This window comes from Leuciscus leuciscus (assembly GCF_965113295.1).
Source record: "Leuciscus leuciscus genome assembly, chromosome: 1".
Lineage (NCBI taxonomy): Eukaryota > Metazoa > Chordata > Actinopteri > Cypriniformes > Leuciscidae > Leuciscus > Leuciscus leuciscus.
The window spans coordinates 80,258,843-80,279,383 of NC_138725.1; the positions used below are offsets into that span (position 1 = coordinate 80,258,843).

At 41.3% G+C, this 20,541-nt stretch overlaps 2 long non-coding RNA genes across 3 annotated transcripts in view; one reads left to right on the forward strand and one right to left on the reverse strand.

The window, feature by feature from the left end:
* The window catches only part of LOC309505270, a 10,173-nt gene extending 1,502 nt beyond the window's left edge, over positions 1–8,671 (reverse strand). Inside the window, exons 1-4 of one of the 2 annotated variants that reach the window (XR_014208382.1) lie at positions 7,654–8,671; positions 7,160–7,205; positions 5,968–6,026; positions 4,485–4,705 (exon numbers count right to left, since the gene is read on the reverse strand). This is a non-coding gene — a long non-coding RNA (uncharacterized lncRNA). The remainder of the gene's footprint in view (positions 1–4,484; positions 4,706–5,967; positions 6,027–7,159; positions 7,206–7,653) is intronic. The other variant, XR_014208383.1, reaches the window with a different exon arrangement.
* LOC309513041 overlaps positions 1–20,541 on the forward strand; it is a 328,088-nt gene that overhangs the window by 73,052 nt on the left and 234,495 nt on the right. The gene's annotated exons all lie outside the window — the stretch shown is intronic.

Genomic DNA, 20,541 nt, shown 5'->3' on the forward strand with positions numbered 1-20,541 from the left:
AAGCATGTAAAACAGCTACTTGAAAAAAAAATGTAATGTAATATTGTAGTTATAAACAAAGGTTTATTTTAGTTCAGATTACGGTAACTTTGAGGGCAGTAATTTTATTCATGTCAAAATAAAACCAACGTAATGTAACTTGAAAGCATTATAGCCTACTATTCCTGCCAAACTTCCATGGTTACAGTTTGTTTTACTACAGTAAATCCATGGTGAATGTTGCTGATCTGTGGACACTGGATTGTTCATTCATGGCACAATATTTCCATGTCAGCGCTGTTTGATCCGTTAATAACAGAGATATATGAATGCTTCTCAATAGATCTCGCAGCGATGTTATTACTTCAGTGGGGATCTCTTAGCGCCGTGTAGTAACAGTGTCGATTGATCAAGATCGGCTCGCGCTGCACTGGTCCAAACTGATAAACGGCCCGTGAAGCACATAATAACAGCACCTGCTTTCTGGTCAGTTAGCCTACAGTACCTGCTTTTTTTGTGGAAACCAAATCTTTTGATTGTGAGAGAGCCATGTGTTAAAAGTCAGATGGCACTTTGCTACTTTATGATTTGCCCTATGTCTGAACAAAAGAAATAAAAGTGAACTATCTATACCATATTGAATTGCATAGCATCATATTTTTGCAATGCGTTGAATCGAAATCGAATCGCACCGGATCGTAATAAAAGTGAATCGTATTGCATTGCATCGGTAGCTGGCAGCTGCTTATATGTATCATTAATGTATTGTATCGTTGGCTATGCATCGAGATGCGTATCGTATCGGCCTCAGTTATGGAGATGCACATCCCTAATACCTATATAGGAAAAGTAACTACATTTACATACTGTGAATCGTTTTTGCATCGACATTTTCTTAATCTTACACCCCTAATATAAATATCGATACTGAAATATCTGAACGGTACCAATACTAATTTCCTGAAGTATCAATACTAGCCGTGCTGTCACTTTCACTTCTCTCCAAAGGCGCGTTGACAAACACCACACGCGCACTCGTCTCATTCGCTCTGGTTAAATAGCAAAAGTGAAGTGAATGGGGCCGATCACACTTGACGCGTTTTTTGCAGTGAGAGGCGCCTATTTTCAATTGGTTTCCAGCGAGCGTTCTGCGCGCTGTTTATGTGCCTGCTGCGCCTCGCGGGCCTTCCGTTTTAATGATGAAAGCTAGTTGCTTGAACGCCCGGAGAGTGCGATGATGGAGGATAAACTTGTGGTGCTCTCGCGGGTTACCAGGAGCTTATAACGACTTCACGAACCGTAACTACCAGAATGTTAACAGAAAGTAAATAAAGTTAATAAAAGGCTGATTTGACGTTTACTTGACTGACAGGACAGCGGTTTCAGTGGTTGCCGAGCAACATAACAAACGCCGCGCACTGCTCGTTCTGTGTGATCGGGGCAGTGCTGTGTGCCTCGCGTGTTCGAACCTGAAAAACGCGTTAGTCTGATCGGGGCCTAATATAGCTAAGCACCTGAAAGACCGACACCGGGATCTATATAAATAATTTCGAGAGGTTGGTAACTCTTCTCATTTTAACATTTCTGAAACATTAACCAAGATGGCCTAGTATTGTTGTTGATATGAGTGCGTGTTGTCTCGTTTTTTCACCGTAATTCTTAAAGTTAATATAATCTGACTGAGAAATCTTAGACAAGTAACGTTAAATATTTTAACTGTGGTCAAATGTAAATTAACTTGTGCTTATTTAACTTTATTCAAAAATTAGTATTTAATTCTGCAATTTGCCTTCATATCTTATCATCAATTTGATTACACAGTGTAACAACAATGACTTTGTGTTGGGGAATTAATTAGCTCAAATTAGCGGTAATATTCATCAATGTGAATATGCATCTGTTGCTTCCATAAATTAATTTATTCAAATTAGGGAATAGGTCAAGACCTCGGCTTGTATCAGCGATTACACAATTACTTGTAATAATCACTGATAGAGACGGGTAGCATTTACTCAATTTGGGGGAATTTGAGGTAGAAGTTGACGAATGTTCATTTATCATGCAGACTGGCCGTCCAGCGGACAGAATGTATAATTTATGAACGGAGATCGGGTGTCTTTAACACTGATAGATAACACTTTCTTGTGGCCACAAAGAAGATAATTATCTCCGTGTTTTAGACAATTTTAGGTTTCTTTTAAGAATAAAACCAATCGTAGAGCTTATAAGGTACAATCTGCACTCATCAGGGACTCAGAATTTGAAACAAAGCAGGCAAACTTAATTCAAATGATTTAACAAAGTTTATTTAAACAGGCTAGCGATTACACAATTATTTTAAATCACGCAGGAGTAAAAATGCATAACAAAACAGGCAATATAACGATCGTAATACAGAAATACAACAAAATAAAAAGGTTTTAGAGAGAGATTTGGAGAGGGAGAGAGAGAGAGAGAGAGAAACTCAGCGAGAGGAAACTAATAGTTGAGATACGAATGATTTTAGGTGTGTGTGTGAAAGGTGGAGATGGTAGCGTTTGTAAGGTGGGTGTGTCGCTCCGTGAGCACGTGGTAGTGTGTTTATCTCGGCACACGTGGGTGAGAGTATGTGTGTGTGTGTGTGTGTGTGTATGTTTGTGTGTGTGTGAAAGAGAATTTAGAGAGAGGGATAGAAACAGTTTAGTCATTCACCACAAAACCCCAACGTTTCTCAGTAATATTTAGGCAACTTTAAACAGCATTTCCTTCAGATTGCAAATTTAAAAGATCTACGTTACTCTGTTTGAAAGATCGGCCTTCCGTGGGTGCGTTCGTCTGTGTTGGAAAAGACACCTGGATCACGTGGTCACAGCGTTCTGGTTGCTATGGCGACTTGAAGCGAGCGAAGACTCAGCAAAGATTATCTTTAGCCTTAAGTTGGTTTTGTGGGTTGGTTTCAGAAGACTATACTGAAGTAATGGTAGTTCTAAGAAAAGACTTGGAAATAAGAGGAAAATAAAAGCGAGCGGAGCTTCCTTGAGGGAAGGAGGCGTGTCTTCTTTCTCTCTGGCGGACTGCAATGAGAGGAAAGGGGGCGCGCAATTTTAAAGGGCTAAACTCACGCCTCCCTCACGTACGTGGGCCAATCGTCTTTAACAACGTATGGGCCCACCTCCTGACGTTTTGAGGTCTATACGCCTTCTTTCCGCGGGGTTTTGAAACGATGAATTCGTCCATAACTTACTAACACTGGTATTTAATAAAACAATGCATTCTCTGATATTTTGTGTTAAAGATTCAGCATCGTTGGGGTTGGTGGAACACGGCAATACCGCGAATGACAGTTCTAATATCTAAAATCAAGGAGGTACATCATTTCTTGTAATTGTGGGCACCACAGGGTGATTTACAAGCCAACAAACTTCATAGGCATAATATTTGGGACAGGGGATCATACACATCAAGAAAATACACTTAAAATGTTTTATACAAGGATTTTAGTCTCACGTGGTGGGATCTGCGTGGTGAGGCTTATGTGTGTGCGTGCGTTTGGCTTTTTGGATTGATGTATTAGGCACAGACCACATGTTTCGGCATCTGGTCTCTTACAACACTGTTTTATTGTTGTGAAGAGTTAATTAGTGTCTATGTGTAAATCAGTGTCCGAGGGACTCCCTAGGGGGGAGTGCTTTCGGGATCGCTCTCATTGGTCAGCGTGAGGCTCTCCCGGCCATAAACAGACGGTCTCTGTTGGTTTAGACGTAAGAGATCATGTAGAGTGAGAGATAGTCAATGATTTACACCATTTTTCGGCGCCGTTTGGGCTGCACGTCTTGCGTAGAGCAATCTCAAAACAGCAGAGGTGTCGTAAATGAGAGTTCTTTGGAATGTGAGAATAGCTTGGGTCAGAGCGAGACAGGGGTTTTGTAGATTTAGACTGAATTAATTAATTTGATTTAATCACCATGCAACTGGTGATCTGCTCTCCGTTACAACAGATACTAATTAAACTAAACTGAGCTATTGAATGACATCTTTGAATTCAATAATGAAATGCCTTTAACTGAAAATGTTATGTTTTATCTTATTATTATACATTACTGACACTATATCCTCCAATTTGATACTGTTAAGTGCTTTGACACAATCTGTATTGTTAAAAGCACTAATAGTATTGTTATCGTGTATAATGCACACACGTTTGTGTTTAAATCTGTTCATCAAATAACGTTAATGTATTAACCAGCATTAATGCTTTTGAACAAGTGCACTACTTCAGGACATTTTTGTTCATGTAAAATATCCTTCATTGTCATGTTCTAGACTTGTTATATTTAGCTTTAAATAATAAAAATAAAAAAAAACTTAATATTGTGGCAGTTTTTTTCTCCGTGGTATCGAAAATGGTATCGAATATCGATATTTTTCAAGGTATCGTATCGAAGTTCGAAATTCTAGTATCGTGACAACACTACAATAGTGTTGAAATAACATTGAGACAAAGGAGGTAGAGGACGAATACTCACTTCTCTTGGTAGCTGTTCTGATGAATGACGGATCCTGGCCACAGAAAGATAAAAGAGAGAGGTAAAAGGGGGGAATTAATTAGCATGGGTCACATTTCATTCGTTTTGTCTGGTATCTAAAACTTATGTCTGATAGAAAAATGTGCATCACCAAAAGAAGGAACATGTAGATTAACACAGTGGATCTGTCCAAACGGTAATCGTTTTAATAACATTGTCATCTGTACAAAGAAAAAACGTTTCCGTTTTTAGTACATTGTTGATGTGTAAAAGTTCCTTAAGTTCTTGACGTCTTTTCTTTTAACCCTGCAGGTAGTTACATTAACGCATCTGTTAATAAAAGTTTTACCTATGGAACTTCGGTATGATGAAAATGTGTGTAATATAGCAAACCCAAACAAACAACTCAATTATTCTATGTTAAACTTAACTCTTCCACCATATCTACTTTAAAATGAAACACAGGAACTTGCCATCCTAGGTCACATTACCATAAATATAATATAAAATTACTATAAGATAAAATTACTTCAGTTAATTTACCATCGGATGCATGTCCCCCTTTGCTAACCCTTTTGTGGAAGGGCTCTTTGTGAAGGGATTTAGATGTTTGCTTCGAACACCCCTTTAATTGTACATTTATTAAATCACATGTAATGTTTATAAATAATACTAGGTAAAGGAGAGCAAACTGATTCCCCCTTCATTTTATCTACCTTATGCCGACCGAAAGGTATATGATTTTCTTTCTTCAGATGAAAACACATATTTTAGAAAAAATAAACTAGACTTTTAGAAATATTATCCATCTCTTGTGTTTGTGTGTCAAATAATGCAAGTGAATAGACACCAAAATGCTGAAGGTCGAAAAAGTCCAAGAGCATTGTAAAGCTCACATGATAAGTGCAGAAAACATCTTGTGTGAACAACACAGCAAGCTGTGAGTACGCTGTATGAAGTTTCTGGCGTATGCACTTGCATTATATTGGCTTACAATAATGGATAAATTTTCAAAAAATCTTTGTGGAAAGAAAGTCAGATATATATCTAGAATGGCACGAGAGAAGAAAAAAAGAGATCATTTTTTAATTTCGGAGTGCATTGTGCCTTTAAAATTGACTGCGGATTTAAATACTGGGTAACACTTTATTTCGATAGTCCACTTTAGACATTCTACTAACTATAAGTAACTTTGCAACTACATGTCAACTATCTGTCATTAGAGTATTAGTAGACTGTCTGCTTAATATTTGCTAACACTCTGTTTTGTTGGTCCCCTAACAGACATTCTACTGACTATAAGTTACTTGGCAACTACAAGTCAACTTATTCTAACCCGAATCCTAACATCTAAACTTAACCTACCAGTCTATTGACTGTCTACTACAGCCTACTAATACTCTAATGAGAGTTAGTTGACATGTTAGTGAAAGTGGACTATCGAAATAAAGTGTAACCAGAAGATACTGCAGTGGATACTTACTAGTGATGGACTTGTTTCTCTGTTGGTGCCTATTCTGCTCCGTAAGTCCAATGCTTGATCTAAAAATATATTTTTTTTTTTAAAGAGTTTTAATAGGATTATTGATCGCGTAACATAGGACCATTTTTTAATGTTCCATAAGTGTTATATAAATCTGGAGAACCCTTACTAAAAATTAACAATGTTTTGCGACACTAACCAAATGGTAATAAATTATTGTAATACGTAAAATAGGAAAGAGGCCGCACTATGCATAAACTTTTATTTGCAAAAACAGGTTTCGGCGCGTGCCTTCATCAGTTTCCACGTGCCGAAACGCATTTTTGCAAATAAAAGTTTATGCATAGTGCGGCCTCTTTCCTATTTTACGTATTACAATTATCCAGGCCAGCACTCTAAAAGTTTATTAATATATGAAGTGAAGCCTGCTCCTATACTCACTATCCACCATAAAAACATGGTTTCTACACTATAATAAAAAACATGGTTAATTTAGCAAATGTCCTTAAAGGATTAGTTCACCTCAAAGTTGAAAATTGTGTCATCATTCACTCACCCTCAAGTTGTTTTAAACCTGTATGAATTTCTTTCTTCTGCTGAACACAAAGAAAGATATTTTGAAGAATGTCGGTAACCAGACAGACTTGGGTCCCATTGACTTCCATAGTAGGGAAAAAAAATTCTATGGAAGTCAATGGGACCCAAGTTACAGACATTCTTCAAAATATCTTTCTTTGTGTTCAGCAGAAGAAAGAAATTCATACAGGTTTGAAACAACTTGAGGTTGAGTAAATGATGACAGAATTTTCAACTTTGAGGTGAACTAATCCTTTAAAAGAACAGCTCATCCAAAAAAAAAAATAGAGTTATCTCATTATGTAGCTTACTCACCCATATGTTGAAATTGTATGAGTTTCTTATGTACAGTAGAACCATAATTAAGATATCTTGAAAAATGCCTTTTATTTTTGTCATAGGCAACAATGCATACAGTTGTTTTATTCCCAAAATTCTTGTGTTTCACAAAAGTAAGTTATACAGGTTTGAAAATACTTTCATTTTGAAAGACATTTATTTTTGGGTCAGCTAGGCCTGTAAACTCAAGAGCTTGTCTGGAGGGTTTGAACCAGTGCATTTGAGCAGATTCACATATTCTGCCTCTATTTCACGTGTATTTTATGACAATACTCACCGCATCTGAACATCGTGTGGCTGGATAATATTTATTCCCCAAATGCCTGGATCATGAAGGAAACACACACATACACATCAATATTAGTTATTTGTTTTACTTACTTACGGAGACATTTGCAAAAGCTTGCTAAATTGACTCACCAGCTCCAAAACATATTATTACGACTCGTTAATTTAACTGATCGGTTAGCCATCCCGCGATCAATAGATTCATAAGCCTAGTTTGCAGATTCTTATAGTATAAGACTGTGACAGTTCCTTTCTGTCTAAAGATACAATATATATTCTCAGTTCACTCGTTGTAAGCTCCCATGCTGAGTTTATTTTATCATAAACTAAGTTAGACAAGTTACACATGCTAGCAGCACATAACATTAATACATTGGAATACCGTATGCACTAACAATATTGCTCTAATCGCGTTTAGATTCTCAATTTAATACACTAGCCTATATCTTGATGTAGCAGAATTTGTATAAAATAAAGTTTTACCTTCCGTAGATTGCAATATTTCCGTTGATAAAATTCTTTGTCCATATTCCTTGTTTGTTCTTCATTTACATCCAGCAACACCCAGCAACTCGCTCAAAATAAACATTTAGCAGTCCGATGAAAAATAATCCATGTTTTAAACGATGTAAAACCCACATAATAGGCAAATATTGAAGATCCCGCGCAGCAGCAAAGCAAACACCGACTCACTCAACTGACGTTTATTCAAACTTGACTCGTAAAGGCGCGCATAGTTGTCATTGGCTAGATTCCTGGATGACAGACAGAATAAACAGAGAATAACCAATCATGCTCAAAACAGCTAGGAGAGACAGCCAATAGTGTGGCAACATTGCAATTACAGGGAAATATGAAAATATAATATAATATATAAAAAAAAAATATATATATATATTGTGTGCTATTTATTTGGTTGTTTTTGTAGGCTGGCTGTTATATTTAGGCTAATCAATTGGTTAAATTGTTTTTTCATTGCAGTGCATGATTAAAAATTCAACAATAAAAATGAAAGATTAAAAATACTGTAAGAACTTACAGTAACTGACCATATATAATATTTATTTACCACTGTTCTGATAAAGTGCAATTTAATAGAGCAAACAGTATATTAAACAGAGCAAACACTGCATATATTCATATACAATTCTGTATGTAGATCTATATGAAAATCTAAGGAATTGGCATCATGGTGGTGACAGTTACATTCATGTGACCCATAATGACCCTTTTACACTTTCACAAATTATTGACCTTTCCTTTAGAAACACTCTTATGCCTAATAATGTCAACATCCATTTTCACCCTGTGTGGCACAGTTACACAACCTGTTGGTTTAGAGTTAATCCTCTGTCCAACGCAACACTTTGGTTACATTGGCATAATTCTATACAAGTTACAACATAATACCCCGGGTTTCACACTTCACAGGCAAGCCTGACTAAAATGCATGTTTGAGCTGTATTACCTGAAAGCAACATATCTTATGGCAGTGCCATTGTTTTGTCTCAAGATGCACGCCAGTAATGTTTTTTTTTTTTTTCTAAGGCACATTTTTAAAAGCTATAATTAAATACCCAAATTGAACTAAGGACAAATCCTGGCTTTATCTTAACCCTGTCTGTGAAACCGGGTCTGGGTTAGAAATTAAGGGTTAAGGTTAACCCTAACCCTAACCTTAAGACTTGTCTACAGACTTTTATTTAACAGCATGGTGTTAACTGCAGTGGTTAGGCCTTTAGCATTGATAAAGGACAAAAATCTTCTCACTGTGACAGTCTGTTTAATAAAGATTGTTTGTATGGATTGTCCCTAAACTAGAGCTATTGATGCATTCAAGACATGCCTAGTATCATAAAGATCGTATTTACAAATTGAACACACATGAACGCCGCCACAATGATGAAAATATGAGTAGGAAGCTTGGGATTTTCTTTAATCCACAATCTCGAGTTATGAGTGTGTCAGTGAGAAACATTGTGGAATACCACAATACTTGGGTATTTAGCAGTTACATTGTCAGGCTTTTCCATTTACGATGAAGTAAGCTAATGCCTGCACAAAATATGACAGTGTTATAGTATAACAATATAACATGTAGGCTAATGATACATTTTACAGTGGCTTCATAAATTAATTTAAAACATAAATTTTTTTTTTAAAAATTGTAAAACCTCATGAATACAAACTTCCCAGAAGGACTTAAAAGTGCCATGTGTGCATCATGAACCCTGTTGGTGTCTGACCAGCAAGATCAATTTAACAGTTAATTATATAGTCCGTAACAGTCAGTTAATTAATTTACAGATATTGTTTGTCATTTCTGAACTAGTTCTGGCTGTCAGTGGACGTTTAGATTATGGCCATATTGGACATCTTTATTCACGTCTTTTATGGACTGTTTCTGGATGTCAACGGACGTCTAGATTATAGTCGGTATGAACGTCTTTTCTGAACTAGTTCTGGCTGTCAGTAGACGTTTAGATTATGGCCGGATTGGACATCTTTATTCACGTCATTTATGGACTGTTTTTGGATGTCAACGGACGTCCAGATTATAGTCAGTATGAACGTCTTTTCTGAACTAGTTCTGGCTGTCTGTGGACGTTTAGATTATGGCCGGATTGGACATGTTTATTCACGTCTTTTATGGACTGTTTTTGGATGTCAACGGACGTCCAGATTATAGTCAGTATGAACGTCTTTTCTGAACTAGTTCTGGCTGTCAGTAGACGTTTAGATTATGGCCGGATTGGACATCTTTATTCACGTCTTTTATGGACTGTTTCTGGATGTCAACGGACGTCCAGATTATAGTCAGTATGAACGTCTGTTCTGAACTAGTTCTGGCTGTCTGTGGACGTTTAGATTATGGCCGGATTGGACATGTTTATTCACGTCTTTTATGGACTGTTTCTGGATGTCAACGGACGTCCAGATTATAGTCAGTATGAATGTCTTTTCTGAACTAGTTCTGGCTGTCAGTAGACGTTTAGATTATGGCCATATTGGACATCTTTATTCACGTCATTTATGGACTGTTTCTGGATGTCAACGGACGTCCAGATTATAGTCAGTATGAACGTCTTTTCTGAACTAGTTCTGGCTGTCTGTGGACGTTTAGATTATGGCCGGATTGGACATCTTTATTCACGTCATTTATGGACTGTTTCTGGATGTCAACGGACGTCCAGATTATAGTCAGTATGAACGTCTTTTCTGAACTAGTTCTGGCTGTCAGTAGACGTTTAGATTATGGCCGGATTGGACATCTTTATTCACGTCATTTATGAACTGTTTCTGGATGTCAACGGACGTCCAGATTATAGTCAGTATGAACGTCTGTTCTGAACTAGTTCTGGCTGTCTGTGGACGTTTAGATTATGGCCGGATTGGACATCTTTATTCACGTCATTTATGGACTGTTTCTGGATGTCAACGGACGTCCAGATTATAGTCAGTATGAACGTCTTTTCTGAACTAGTTCTGGCTGTCAGTAGACGTTTAGATTATGGCCAGATTGGACATAATTTCTCAGTGTCATTAATCGACTAATTCTGGCTGTCAATGGACGTTCAGATCATGGCCTGGACTTTATATCAACCTGTTTTGTACGTCCACAGACGTCGCTTGCTCAGTGGGTTTTTAGTTTACTTCACTAATGTTCTAACCTTTTAAATAGCCCGTTTTTGGCAGCAGATTTCGCTTACGGCCATACCACGTTGAGAACGCCCGATCTCGTCTGATCTCGGAAGCTAAGCAGGGTCGGGCCTGGTTAGTACTTGGATGGGAGACCGCCTGGGAATACCAGGTGCTGTAAGCATTTTTGGTTTAAAAAAAAAAAAAAAAAAAAAAAGAGTCCATGAGATTCTTCAAAAAGCCTGAAATATTCTCTGAGTTTCTTCAACATGCCCCGGTCTTGGGAGCAGAGTTTCTTCAGAAGGCCTGAAAAATTCGATGAATTTCTTCAAAAAGCCCGTTTTTGGCAGCAGATTTCGCTTACGGCCATACCACGTTGAGAACGCCCGATCTCGTCTGATCTCGGAAGCTAAGCAGGGTCGGGCCTGGTTAGTACTTGGATGGGAGACCGCCTGGGAATACCAGGTGCTGTAAGCATTTTTGGTTTAAAAAAAAAAAAAAAAAAAAAAGAGTCCATGAGATTCTTCAAAAAGCCTGAAATATTCTCTGAGTTTCTTCAACATGCCCCGGTCTTGGGAGCAGAGTTTCTTCAGAAGGCCTGAAAAATTCGATGAATTTCTTCAAAAAGCCCGTTTTTGGCAGCAGATTTCGCTTACGGCCATACCACGTTGAGAACGCCCGATCTCGTCTGATCTCGGAAGCTAAGCAGGGTCGGGCCTGGTTAGTACTTGGATGGGAGACCGCCTGGGAATACCAGGTGCTGTAAGCTTTTTAGTTTACTTCACTAATGTTCTAACCTTTTAAATAGCCCGTTTTTGGCAGCAGATTTCGCTTACGGCCATACCACGTTGAGAACGCCCGATCTCGTCTGATCTCGGAAGCTAAGCAGGGTCGGGCCTGGTTAGTACTTGGATGGGAGACCGCCTGGGAATACCAGGTGCTGTAAGCTTTTTAGTTTACTTCACTAATGTTCTAACCTTTTAAATAGCCCGTTTTTGGCAGCAGATTTTGCTTACGGCCATACCACGTTGAGAACGCCCGATCTCGTCTGATCTCGGAAGCTAAGCAGGGTCGGGCCTGGTTAGTACTTGGATGGGAGACCGCCTGGGAATACCAGGTGCTGTAAGCTTTTTAGTTTACTTCACTAATGTTCTAACCTTTTAAATAGCCCGTTTTTGGCAGCAGATTTCGCTTATGGCCATACCACGTTGAGAACGCCCGATCTCGTCTGATCTCGGAAGCTAAGCAGGGTCGGGCCTGGTTAGTACTTGGATGGGAGACCGCCTGGGAATACCAGGTGCTGTAAGCATTTTTGGTTTAAAAAAAAAAAAAAAGAGTCCATGAGATTCTTCAAAAAGCCTGAAATATTCTCTGAGTTTCTTCAACATGCCCCGGTCTTGGGAGCAGAGTTTCTTCAGAAGGCCTGAAAAATTCGATGAATTTCTTCAAAAAGCCCGTTTTTGGCAGCAGATTTCGCTTACGGCCATACCACGTTGAGAACGCCCGATCTCATCTGATCTCGGAAGCTAAGCAGGGTCGGGCCTGGTTAGTACTTGGATGGGAGACCGCCTGGGAATACCAGGTGCTGTAAGCTTTTTAGTTTACTTCACTAATGTTCTAACCTTTTAAATAGCCCGTTTTTGGCAGCAGATTTCGCTTACGGCCATACCACGTTGAGAACGCCCGATCTCGTCTGATCTCGGAAGCTAAGCAGGGTCGGGCCTGGTTAGTACTTGAATGGGAGACCGCCTGGGAATACCAGGTGCTGTAAGCATTTTTGGTTAAAAAAAAAAAAAAAAAGAGTCCATGAGATTCTTCAAAAAGCCTGAAATATTCTCTGAGTTTCTTCAACATGCCCGGTCTTGGGAGCAGAGTTTCTTCAGAAGGCCTGAAAAATTCGATGAATTTCTTCAAAAAGCCCGTTTTTGGCAGCAGATTTCGCTTACGGCCATACCACGTTGAGAACGCCCGATCTCGTCTGATCTCGGAAGCTAAGCAGGGTCGGGCCTGGTTAGTACTTGGATGGGAGACCGCCTGGGAATACCAGGTGCTGTAAGCATTTTTGGTTAAAAAAAGAAAAAAAAAAAAAGAAAAAAAGAGTCCATGAGATTCTTCAAAAAGCCTGAAATATTCTCTGAGTTTCTTCAACATGCCCCGGTCTTGGGAGCAGAGTTTCTTCAGAAGGCCTGAAAAATTCGATGAATTTCTTCAAAAAGCCCGTTTTTGGCAGCAGATTTCGCTTACGGCCATACCACGTTGAGAACGCCCGATCTCGTCTGATCTCGGAAGCTAAGCAGGGTCGGGCCTGGTTAGTACTTGGATGGGAGACCGCCTGGGAATACCAGGTGCTGTAAGCATTTTTGGTTAAAAAAAAAAAAAAAAAAAAGAAAAAAAGAGTCCATGAGATTCTTCAAAAAGCCTGAAATATTCTCTGAGTTTCTTCAACATGCCCCGGTCTTGGGAGCAGAGTTTCTTCAGAAGGCCTGAAAAATTCGATGAATTTCTTCAAAAAGCCCGTTTTTGGCAGCAGATTTCGCTTACGGCCATACCACGTTGAGAACGCCCGATCTCGTCTGATCTCGGAAGCTAAGCAGGGTCGGGCCTGGTTAGTACTTGGATGGGAGACCGCCTGGGAATACCAGGTGCTGTAAGCTTTTTAGTTTACTTCACTAATGTTCTAACCTTTTAAATAGCCCGTTTTTGGCAGCAGATTTAGCTTACGGCCATACCACGTTGAGAACGCCCGATCTCGTCTGATCTCGGAAGCTAAGCAGGGTCGGGCCTGGTTAGTACTTGGATGGGAGACCGCCTGGGAATACCAGGTGCTGTAAGCTTTTTAGTTTACTTCACTAATGTTCTAACCTTTTAAATAGCCCGTTTTTGGCAGCAGATTTTGCTTACGGCCATACCACGTTGAGAACGCCCGATCTCGTCTGATCTCGGAAGCTAAGCAGGGTCGGGCCTGGTTAGTACTTGGATGGGAGACCGCCTGGGAATACCAGGTGCTGTAAGCTTTTTAGTTTACTTCACTAATGTTCTAACCTTTTAAATAGCCCGTTTTTGGCAGCAGATTTTGCTTACGGCCATACCACGTTGAGAACGCCCGATCTCGTCTGATCTCGGAAGCTAAGCAGGGTCGGGCCTGGTTAGTACTTGGATGGGAGACCGCCTGGGAATACCAGGTGCTGTAAGCATTTTTGATTTAAAAAAAAAAAAAAAAAAAAAAAAGAGTCCATGAGATTCTTCAAAAAGCCTGAAATATTCTCTGAGTTTCTTCAACATGCCCCGGTCTTGGGAGCAGAGTTTCTTCAGAAGGCCTGAAAAATTCGATGAATTTCTTCAAAAAGCCCGTTTTTGGCAGCAGATTTCGCTTACGGCCATACCACGTTGAGAACGCCCGATCTCGTCTGATCTCGGAAGCTAAGCAGGGTCGGGCCTGGTTAGTACTTGGATGGGAGACCGCCTGGGAATACCAGGTGCTGTAAGCTTTTTAGTTTACTTCACTAATGTTCTAACCTTTTAAATAGCCCGTTTTTGGCAGCAGATTTCGCTTACGGCCATACCACGTTGAGAACGCCCGATCTCGTCTGATCTCGGAAGCTAAGCAGGGTCGGGCCTGGTTAGTACTTGGATGGGAGACCGCCTGGGAATACCAGGTGCTGTAAGCTTTTTAGTTTACTTCACTAATGTTCTAACCTTTTAAATAGCCCGTTTTTGGCAGCAGATTTCGCTTACGGCCATACCACGTTGAGAACGCCCGATCTCGTCTGATTAGATTAGATTAGATTAGATTCAACTTTATTGTCATTACACAAGTACAGGTACAAGGCAACGAAATGCAGTTTAGGTCTAACCAGAAGTGCAATAGCAGCAAGTGCAGGATATACAGTGGTTCCATAAGTGCAGAACATGGATATGTACTGAATAAATATAGAGTTGAATACTATTATAAACAAAAATTTACAGATAGATTGTCCTATGAATATAATATACAGATAACTATTACTGTGAACAGAGTTTACAGCTAGATATGTACTGAATATAATAATATACAGATGGCTATTACTATAAACAGAATGTTTACAGATAGATATGTACTGAATATAATATACAGATGGCTGTTACTATAAACAGAATTTTACAGATAGATATGTACTATGAATATATATACAGATGGCTGTTACTATAAACAGAATGTGAGCATAATATACAGATGGCTATTACTATAAACAGAATTTAACAAATAGATATATGTATAAGTTAGGCTAATGAGCAGTATAACAATGGATTTAAAGTAGTGCAAATAAAGTTTGGACAGAAGCTATCCGAGTGAAAGTGCAGTGGAAAGTAATTGCATATTACAGTTAAGGTACGATATTGCAATGTATATATAAACAGTCGGTACTGTAAATAAACAGTCGGCAGTGCAAATTGAGCATATTCCAGTCAAGGTAGTAGTGCAAGATGCATATGTAAACAGTTGTTACTGTAATAACAGTCAGCAGTGCAAATGAACATTATAGTATTGCAAATAACAAAATGGAGGCAGGTGTGAGGAGGGAGAGGAGAGTCAATCAGTATATGAGGGGAGTGGGATCAATGAGGGTTAGAGTTTAATAAAGAGACAGCTCTGGGGAAAAAACTGTTCTTTAGTCTGCTGGTCCTGGTCCGGAGGCACCTGAAACGCCTGCCGGAGGGCAGGAGAGAAAACAATCTGTGGGCTGGGTGAGAGGAGTCCTTAAGGATGCTGCGAGCTCGATGCAGACAGCGTTTCCTCTGGATGTGCTCGATGGCAGGTAGTGGAGTCCCAGTGATGCGCTGGGCGGTTTTCACCACCCGCTGCAGTGCCTTGCGCTCTGCAACAGAACAGCTCCCATACCACACTGTAGCACAGTTGGTCAGGATGCTTTCTATTGCACAGCGATAGAAGTTCACCAGGATAGTGGAGGAAAGCTGATTCTTCCTCAGTGTCCTCAGGAAGAAAAGGCGCTGGTGAGCCTTCTTGACCAGGCTGGAGGTGTTGGTTGTCCAGGTCATGTCCGCCGAGATGTGGATCCCCAGGAACTTGAAACTGGAGACACGCTCAACAGCCATTCCATTGATGTGGATGGTGTCGTGTGTGCCTCTTGACACTTTCCTGAAGTCCACGATGAGCTCCTTCGTTTTGGTGGTGTTGAGGAGCTGGTTATTTTCGGTGCACCATGTGGCCAGGTGCTTGATCTCCTCCCTATAGGCAGTCTCATCGTTGTTGCTGATGAGACCAATCACCGTAGTGTCGTCCGCAAACTTGACGATGGAATTAGATCCGTACACAGGCTTGCAGTCGGAGGTGAAGAGGGAGTAGAGGAACGGGCTTAGCACACAGCCCTGTGGTACACCAGTGTTGAGTGTGATGGATGTGGAGCAGTTGGAGCCTGATCGAACATTCTGGGGTCTGTTGGTCAAGAAGTCCAAAATCCAGTTGCACATGGAGGTGTTGAAGCCCAGGTCTCCAAGTTTGGCTATTAACTTAGTTGGGATGACAGTGTTGAATGCTGAGCTGAAGTCAACAAACAGCATGCGTGCATAAGTGTTCTTATTGTCCAGATGTGTGAGCACAGAGTGCAGTGCCATGGAGACTGCATCCTCTGTGCTCCTATTGCTACGGTAGGCAAACTGGTGTGAGTCCAATGTGGATGGTAGAGAGTCTTTTAGGTGTGCCAGGACCAGCCGCTCAAAGCACTTCATTACGATGGGTGTGAGTGCTACAGGGCGGTAGTCATTAAGGCACTTCGGGCTGGAGTGTTTTGGCACTGGCACAATGGAAGTGCATTTAAAGCATGTTGGTACAGCTGCTTGGGCAAGAGACAGGTTGAAAATGTCTGTAAAAACCCCAGCGAGCTGCTCCGCACATGCCCTGAGTACGCGTCCAGGGATGTTGTCTGGTCCAGCAGCCTTGTGCGCGCTGATCCTGCTCAGTGCATTGCAGACATCTGTGGAGGAGAGTGTGATCGGTGGGTGGTCAGCTGAGGATTTGAGCTTGGTGGCAGTTTCTCTGTTGTCTCTTTCAAAGCGAGCATAAAAGTAATTTAGCTCGTTCAGGAAGTTGACATCAGTGGCTGCGGGGGTGGAGTGAGAGGGTTTGTAGTCACTGATGGCCTGAATGCCCTGCCACATGCGCCGAGGGTCAGCGTTGGAAAAGTGTCCCTCTATCTTAAGCTTGTAGCAGTGCTTGGCCTCTTTGATGCCCCTTTTCAGATTTGCTCTGGATGTGCTATAGGCTTGTGCATCTCCTGATCTGAAGGCAGTATTGCGTGTCTTCAATAGGAGTCGCACTTCCCTGTTCATCCATGGCTTCTGATTTGGGTATGTGGTGATCTGCTTCTGGGTTGTAACACTGTCAATGGTGGTATTAATATAATCCAGTACAGAGGAGGTGTAGCAGTCAATGTCCGTGTGAGAGCCACTGGTGGCTTGAGAAGCAAACATACTCCAGTCTGTGTGTAGAAACCTTTCCTGGAGTGAGAAATCTGCCCCCGCAGGCCACACCTTGATGGTCTTCACTGATGGCTTCACGCGATTGATCAGAGGTGCATATTTGGGGGTGAGGAACAAAGAAAGGTGATCTGACTGTCCCAAGTGGGGGAGGGGTGTCGCGACGTAAGCTTCAGCCATGTTTGTGTAAACATGGTCTAAGGTTTTGTTTCCTCTGGTGTGACAGGAAACATGCTGGTGAAATTTCGGTAGCACAGACTTTAAGTTTGAATGATTAAAATCACCCGCAACAATAAACGCAGCTTCCGGGTGAACGGTCTGTTGTTTACTGATGGCTGCGTGAAGTTCTTTCATAGCAAACTTGGCATCAGCATCCGGGGGAATATAGGCTGCAGTTATAATAGTGGAAGTGAACTCCCGCGGTAGATAAAACGGTCTACATTTAACCATGAGAAACTCAAGGTTAGCTGAACAATGTCTCCCAACAATAGCAGAGTTTGTGCACCAAGCTTTGTTAATGTAAATGCACAATCCACCACCTCTGGTCTTACCGGAGCCATCTAATGTTCTATCCGCCCGGAATGTATGGCGTCCCGCTAGCTCAATAGCGTTGTCCGGTATTCCGCTGTTTAACCATGTTTCCGTGAAAATTAGAACATTACAGTTCAAAAGTCTCTTGCTGTATGTGATGTTGAGTCGAATCTCCTCCATTTTGTTCAACAGCGACCGTACATTGGCAAGGAAAATGCTGGGTAAAGAGAGCCGGTGTGGTGTTAGCTTTAGCTTAGCTCTTAGTCCTTCCCTTATCTCGGAAGCTAAGCAGGGTCGGGCCTGGTTAGTACTTGGATGGGAGACCGCCTGGGAATACCAGGTGCTGTAAGCTTTTTAGTTTACTTCACTAATGTTCTAACCTTTTAAATAGCCCGTTTTTGGCAGCAGATTTCGCTTACGGCCATACCACGTTGAGAACGCCCGATCTCGTCTGATCTCGGAAGCTAAGCAGGGTCGGGCCTGGTTAGTACTTGGATGGGAGACCGCCTGGGAATACCAGGTGCTGTAAGCATTTTTGGTTAAAAAAAAAAAAAAAAAAAGAGTCCATGAGATTCTTCAAAAAGCCTGAAATATTCTCTGAGTTTCTTCAACATGCCCCGGTCTTGGGAGCAGAGTTTCTTCAGAAGGCCTGAAAAATTCGATGAATTTCTTCAAAAAGCCCGTTTTTGGCAGCAGATTTCGCTTACGGCCATACCACGTTGAGAACGCCCGATCTCGTCTGATCTCGGAAGCTAAGCACTGTCGGGCCTGGTTAGTACTTGGATGGGAGACCGCCTGGGAATACCAGGTGCTGTAAGCTTTTTAGTTTACTTCACTAATGTTCTAACCTTTTAAATAGCCCGTTTTTGGCAGCAGATTTCGCTTACGGCCATACCACGTTGAGAACGCCCGATCTCGTCTGATCTCGGAAGCTAAGCAGGGTCGGGCCTGGTTAGTACTTGGATGGGAGACCGCCTGGGAGTACCAGGTGCTGTAAGCATTTTTGATTTAAAAAAAAAAAAAAAAAAAAAAAAAAAGAGTCCATGAGATTCTTCAAAAAGCCTGAAATATTCTCTGAGTTTCTTCAACATGCCCCGGTCTTGGGAGCAGAGTTTCTTCAGAAGGCCTGAAAAATTCGATGAATTTCTTCAAAAAGCCCGTTTTTGGCAGCAGATTTCGCTTACGGCCATACCACGTTGAGAACGCCCGATCTCGTCTGATCTCGGAAGCTAAGCAGGGTCGGGCCTGGTTAGTACTTGGATGGGAGACCGCCTGGGAATACCAGGTGCTGTAAGCATTTTTGGTTAAAAAAAAAAAAAAAAAAAAGAAAAAAAGAGTCCATGAGATTCTTCAAAAAGCCTGAAATATTCTCTGAGTTTCTTCAACATGCCCCGGTCTTGGGAGCAGAGTTTCTTCAGAAGGCCTGAAAAATTCGATGAATTTCTTCAAAAAGCCCGTTTTTGGCAGCAGATTTCGCTTACGGCCATACCACGTTGAGAACGCCCGATCTCGTCTGATCTCGGAAGCTAAGCAGGGTCGGGCCTGGTTAGTACTTGGATGGGAGACCGCCTGGGAATACCAGGTGCTGTAAGCTTTTTAGTTTACTTCACTAATGTTCTAACCTTTTAAATAGCCCGTTTTTGGCAGCAGATTTCGCTTACGGCCATACCACGTTGAGAACGCCCGATCTCGTCTGATCTCGGAAGCTAAGCAGGGTCGGGCCTGGTTAGTACTTGAATGGGAGACCGCCTGGGAATACCAGGTGATGTAAGCATTTTTGGTTTAAAAAAAAAAAAAAAAAACAAAAAAAAAGAGTCCATGAGATTCTTCAAAAAGCCTGAAATATTCTCTGAGTTTCTTCAACATGCCCCGGTCTTGGGAGCAGAGTTTCTTCAGAAGGCCTGAAAAATTCGATGAATTTCTTCAAAAAGCCCGTTTTTGGCAGCAGATTTCGCTTACGGCCATACCACGTTGAGAACGCCCGATCTCGTCTGATCTCGGAAGCTAAGCAGGGTCGGGCCTGGTTAGTACTTGGATGGGAGACCGCCTGGGAATACCAGGTGCTGTAAGCTTTTTAGTTTACTTCACTAATGTTCTAACCTTTTAAATAGCCCGTTTTTGGCAGCAGATTTCGCTTACGGCCATACCACGTTGAGAACGCCCGATCTCGTCTGATCTCGGAAGCTAAGCAGGGTCGGGCCTGGTTAGTACTTGGATGGGAGACCGCCTGGGAATACCAGGAGCTGTAAGCTTTTTAGTTTACTTCACTAATGTTCTAACCTTTTAAATAGCCCGTTTTTGGCAGGAGATTTCGCTTACGGCCATACCACGTTGAGAACGCCCGATCTCGTCTGATCTCGGAAGCTAAGCAGGGTCGGGCCTGGTTAGTACTTGGATGGGAGACCGCCTGGGAATACCAGGTGCTGTAATCATTTTTGGTTAAAAAAGAAAAAAAAAAAAAGAAAAAAAGAGTCCATGAGATTCTTCAAAAAGCCTGAAATATTCTCTGAGTTTCTTCAACATGCCCCGGTCTTGGGAGCAGAGTTTCTTCAGAAGGCCTGAAAAATTCGATGAATTTCTTCAAAAAGCCCGTTTTTGGCAGCAGATTTCGCTTACGGCCATACCACGTTGAGAACGCCCGATCTCGTCTGATCTCGGAAGCTAAGCAGGGTCGGGCCTGGTTAGTACTTGGATGGGAGACCGCCTGGGAATACCAGGTGCTGTAAG